Consider the following 6,000-nt stretch of genomic DNA (forward strand, 5'->3'; position numbering starts at 1 on the left):
TGAAAAATTCAGATTCTTTGCTATCTTCAGGAAAATTCTCAAGAAAATCCATACTCCTAAGCAGAAAGGAGATAAAAGAAGTAATGCAACATCAGCAGTGATAGAAGTCACATTTGCTGAAGCCTTTTTAAGAAAGGGGCTCAAAATTATAGAAGAATGTCCAAGATATTTACTATTAAAACTACAGAGTAACAAATCTTCAGAAATCATACAGTATGTATTACTCACATACAGTATGTGGTACAGGGAATACATGGACCTTCCTGCCTCTCTCACCGACCTCACATCTCCAGAATCATAGAATGGTAGGGGTTGGAAGGGACCTTTAGAGATCATCCAGTCCAGCTTCCCTGCAGAAGCAGGTTCACCTAGATCAGGTCGCATAGGAACATGCCCAGGTGGGTGTTGAAGACCTCCAAGGAAGGAGACTCCACACCCTCCCTGGGCAGCCTGTGCCAGGGCTCCCTCATCCTCATGGTGAAATAATTTTTTCTTATTATTTAAGTGGAACTTTTCGTGTTCCAGCTTCATCCCATTACCCCTTGTCTTGTTGGCTAGCTAATATAGAAAAAAGTGATGTCCCAACCTCCTGATACTCACCAAAGGAAAGGCTAACATACAACAGTACCCATCTTACAGTTCAAACTATGAACACAAAGTTACTAACAAGGAATTATCCACCTAGAAAACACCATAGAGAACAGATAAAACCTTGCCTTATTAAAAAGCTTCAGTCAGTACCATAGCGCTCAGCCCAAAACAGTTCTTTTAACAAGAATACAGAACTTATGTACCAATACTGCATTCTACTACATTCCTAGTATAAACTTGGCTAATTCAGCATCACCAGAAGCAGAAATTGCACTGCCAGGAAATGTATCCCTTAATGAAGACTTTACTACCTAAGCTAACTATGGATTCAGCCACTAGATGTCTTCACTATACAACAGCACAGTCTACAGTACTAGTATTTTGTCTCAAGGGGAAAACACACAGTGTGTGCACTTATACTCAAAGATTTTTCTTTCCAAAGTATTTTCCATTTAGGTCACACTAACTTTTGTAAGGCTGTTTCAGTTTTTCACAAACATCACTGGCTCTCTTGATCATCACATACTTAGCCAGAGACTTCTAACTGCAAAAGTAAGGGAAGCTGGTCAACTATTTTTTCTAAAACATTGCTTTGAAAAAAATGCTGATAGTTTGGATTTTTGTTAGAGCACAATATGCATATATATTACCTAGAAAGCTTGAAATATTTAAAATAGTTCAACTGGAAAGCACCTACTGCAATCATCTAGCCCAATTCTCTCACCACAAGTTAGAACACATTGTGTTAAGGGCATCATCCAAATGACTCAAATGCTAACAGACTTGAGGCATTGACGTCTTCTCTAGGAAGCCTGTTCTATTGCTTGACAACTCTATTGGCAAAGAAATATTTCCTGATGTCAAGCCTAAACCTCTCCATAGAATTTCAAAAGCACAGTATGATCTCATTTCTATTTGTGCACTTTGTTGCATTTCACATAATGGTAGGAGTTGAAGGGACCTCTAGATATCATCTAGTCTAACTCCCTGCTAAAGCAGATTCACCTCAGTTAAGTTGTACAGGAATACGTCCAGTCACATTAAAAGCAGAAGTGATAATTGTTATATACAAAGTTTGTGTTTAACCTTAGTTTGGTTCCAAGTTTATGAAGAAACTCAGCATTGGCTAAATAGTTCAGGGTTTTAGAAATTTTGGGGAAAAAAAGTTGTCAAGGACAGGCTGAAAAACGATACATAGAATCCAAACCCAAATTACTTGGTCTTGTGAGGATACTAAGACTAAACAGTAGGAGCAATTACCTCTCATAGTGTAGATTACTGCAAATTAATCAAATGCAAATTAACACTATTCAGACATGTGTTTGACATGTACCAGCTTGGGAAAAGTGAATTTGTTCAGCTTCTTAATTTGTTAATGCTGAATTAGAGTAATACACAAGGATTGATTTAGTTTAGAATACTGTTGTGCATTCCTTTTCTCTGCTGTATTACTGCTTGTAAAATCAAAACCTCAATTGCAAAAGCATCTTTAAAAAAAATTTTTCAAAGATCTCCAGCTATGTTTGTTACACTGTAAGAATAGCCAGAGGAGGGTGAAAGATACTTTGCTTTGAATCACTGAGGAGTCCTGATATAATATGGATTGATCAAGCAGTTCATTTTCAGCCACACAGAGAGCAGACAACTGTGTAACCTATTGGATTTTTGTAGAGATATTGCTTCCTCACCCCTTTCTTAGTAGAAGAACTGTCTTAGTAGAAGAACTAGAAAAGAGAATCAGGTCAGACGTATAGCTCAGATAAACCTAAACAGGAAGCAAGAGGCTATTTGAACTACACCTTTTAAACCCTCAGTAACTTCTCATATCTACTAGGCACAGAGAATGAAACCTCCCCAAATCATGTTGATAAAAAGGATATTATTGTTCATCCTTCTAGTAATGCTGGCTCAGAGCAACTATCAAGTTTACGGTAAGATGTGGCCTTATGATTGAACTTTCCTCTAGTTATTAAACATTGTGGGGGAAGAACAGGAACCAAAGCAGTGCTTAGTGTACCTTAGAGATAATCTGGGTCTTATTTTATTTCCATATCCAAGATTCCTAATTTGATTGAGTATGATAATGAAAATAATTGAGAAACATTCAGTAACTGTCTAGATCAGAACTCGAGCGCTTTGGGACCAAATATGTCTTGCTTTGTGGCCAAAGGCTCTGCCTTCAAGGGGTTTGGCAGCATTCAAGCCTCTGCTTGAAATCTGGGAATCTTGCCAGCTCTGAACTAGATCCAATTTGCAGTCAAGTTACCCTTCAAGTCAAATATACCTTCAATTATTTGGCTTAGCCCCATTTAATTTTCATCCCACTTTCAATTTTTACTCTTACAAATTTTTAGAGAGCTCCTCTTGATTTGCACTAAAGACTACAGTGTGTCCAGTATACTCCTAATATTATTTTTAATTTATTTTGCTTAATGGGAGTATTTTTTTTTCAAGTTTGTCTCTACAAGTATCCTACAGGAGATGTAAGCGTTGGTATTGAAAGAATGGCAGTCATACAGAAAGGATAATAGCGGCTGCAATGGACGTGCTCAAGCTGTGGTTAAAAATATGAGATATATCAACTGATAAACGGATCAAAAGAATATTTTTTACAAGGCACTGCTAAAATTGCACAAACAGATTGAATTGGCCATGTGAAGCTTAGTTGCACTGCATGACTAGCTCTGCAAATCTATAGATTCTTTCAACACTTTGTTTTTATCAACGAAACACATTAATACTAATAGGGAAAGTTAACAAGCATTCAGAGCATCTACCTAGGAAGGGAAACCCAAACATTTAGCTTAGGAGACATGAATTACCACATCAGTTAAATACAGCTGTTTCTTAATCAAGTTGTGATTTGAGCTCAGGGAGGCTACTGAACTGCTTTACGTTTTATTTTCAGGTGAATAAACTAACATACTTCTGAAGGGGCTGTATCTTGAGCTGACAACCTCCTTCCTAGCCTAAATGGATACATCTTCTTTTCTTCGAAGTATTAACTACTGTTTCTGCTTATTTTATTAACTATGTCTGTGTTATTAGCCCCTAACAGAATCACCTCCTTGCATCATCTAATATAGCTTATTAATACATAGACAAACCCTCCATACTCAGATTCCTAGATAATATTTTTAAAACAGAATGTTATCTGTTATGGTGCATATCACATGAATCTTGTTTATTTTACTAGGATTTAATCTTTGGCCTACATCAAAACTACTTGGAGTCCTCCGAGAGCTGTACTATTTCCTTCTATACACCTATATCACTACAAATATCAGAATCACATCTATAGGAGCATTACAGAGGAAAATTTTCATAACTCAGTCTCTCCAGAACTGTGCTATAAATATTTTAAAATGTATTTACATTTTAGCCATAAGTTTTCCAAGCTTGTTGGGGTTTTATTTTGGTTAAAAGTAAGCTGAAAATTGAAACTTAGTTAAGCTTTGTATGTTGCAAATCTGTCCAAAGACTCTCTTAATCCTAACACAAACAAAAGTTGACCACTCAGATTTCACATACAGTCAATAACCATCAAATCTTCCCTAAATTAGGGAAGAAGTAAGCTTGTTTCTTAATCACAATCCAAAGGACCTTCTTCCCCCTCAGCCCAGTAATTTTAGTCCAGTTACACCTTCCCTCCTTTGTAATAGCTAAGAACAGCTTATACCCATTCAGTCTCACAAAGAGTGGTTATTACCATCTGGAGGGTATTTTCATTCCAGTGAAAATAAAACCTAGCAAGTGTCCCCTCAATCCAAGAAGCCCAGCCAGAACTAAGTACAGGCACAGACGTCAAGTGGTGGTGAGCACAGTTCTCAGCAAAAATAACACCTTGCTGTTAGACCTTCTTGTAGGATAGCCTGCACATGCTGACATTCAGATAAACAGAAATGTTCCACCTTCAAATTTCAGTCATCAAAATATAAGGGCATGCCTTCTGCACTTGTACAGCTTTTGTGAATCCCTACCATTCAATGAAGGAATAGTTGAAAAGAGATGCAACTCTCTCAGCTACCTCAACAAGCACGTCAGCTTTACGAATACTTCTGTTGCCAGAAAAGAAAACAGAAAACCCCCAGAAAAACAAGCAGCCCAGGAAATCCTTCACTGTGCTTTTTCTATTTATTTGCTATATATTACTGTATGACTAAAGTTAAGCTTCTATTAGCAAAAGAACATTCTTCAAAAAGATCAAAGTTGTGACATAAATACGTTAAATGACTAAAATAAAATTTTATCATTAGTAGAAAAGCCTTCTCTGAAGCTGAGAGGTCTGAAAAAGGTCTATCCAGGTATCATTTAATATGTTTTCTGAAGTGGTTTTCATTCTAAATACACCTTACCTAAACTCAAGAAGGGGGTATATTTCTCCTCACAGCCTATTTCCTTTTTTTGTTGTTAAAATTAACAAGAGTTATAAAGATCTCATTGTTAGACGTGTCTCCTCCCCCAAATAAACAAACAAACAAATAAATATATTAAAAATTGATGCATTTTGTGGTATAGTTTGTGCACTATGGTCTTAATCGTAACTGCCCCAGAACATTGAACCTGAGTTAAAACCATTACTAGTGCTTCATTCTGTCCAGATGCAAACATAGGATTCAAAACTAACTGTAGGCATTTATTTTTCATCAGTAATGGACATATTATACCTCAGCCTTTATGTGTCTCAGGGGACGATACATGTAACTTGCAGTCTATCTCATCCCTTGTTCCCTTTTTTTAAAAGGAGGACGGAGTGGAAAAATAAAGAATAATCCCTTTGAAAACAAACACCTCAGAAACTTCAGTTAATAAGTCCTAGTTTACTGGACTTGTTCCAAGTTCCTAGATGATCAAGTGTGAATGACACCATTTATAGTTCAAGGATTAGAAGGTTCAGTTTTTAGCTATTATTTTTCTATTAATGGGTTGAGTTGGACAAATGGAAACCCATTTCCATTAAACCTATTTTCTTCACTGTATGAGTCATGTAATAGCTGTTTTCTAGGACATAAGAATGAGGAAAAGAAAAAAAAGGAAGTGTTATTATAGTTACTTCCCTATCATATAAGTTATGCAATATATGCTTAATTTGAAATCCTTATTCTGGCAGTAAAGCGTACATAAGACTTTCCTTACCTGTGGATATTAATTCTTCATACAACAGAGCCTGTCTCACCACAGACTGTTCAGGAATACACTCAAGTGATCTAAAAGAAAACATGCTTTTAGTCCATCTCAGTCTTATGAGGACTTTAAGTTTGAGGCTGACATATAAAGCCTCTGTACATTACAGCTTCTTTTACTCTCCTGAAAACTGCATAGATATTCTTCATGAACACCCATATATCAAATACTGAATATTTAAGGCTTGGTGTAAGACCTTGTAACAGGTTTCTCATAACAGCATAA

Source organism: Colius striatus, chromosome 1 (genome assembly GCF_028858725.1).
Source record: "Colius striatus isolate bColStr4 chromosome 1, bColStr4.1.hap1, whole genome shotgun sequence".
NCBI classification, from domain to species: Eukaryota; Metazoa; Chordata; class Aves; order Coliiformes; family Coliidae; genus Colius; species Colius striatus.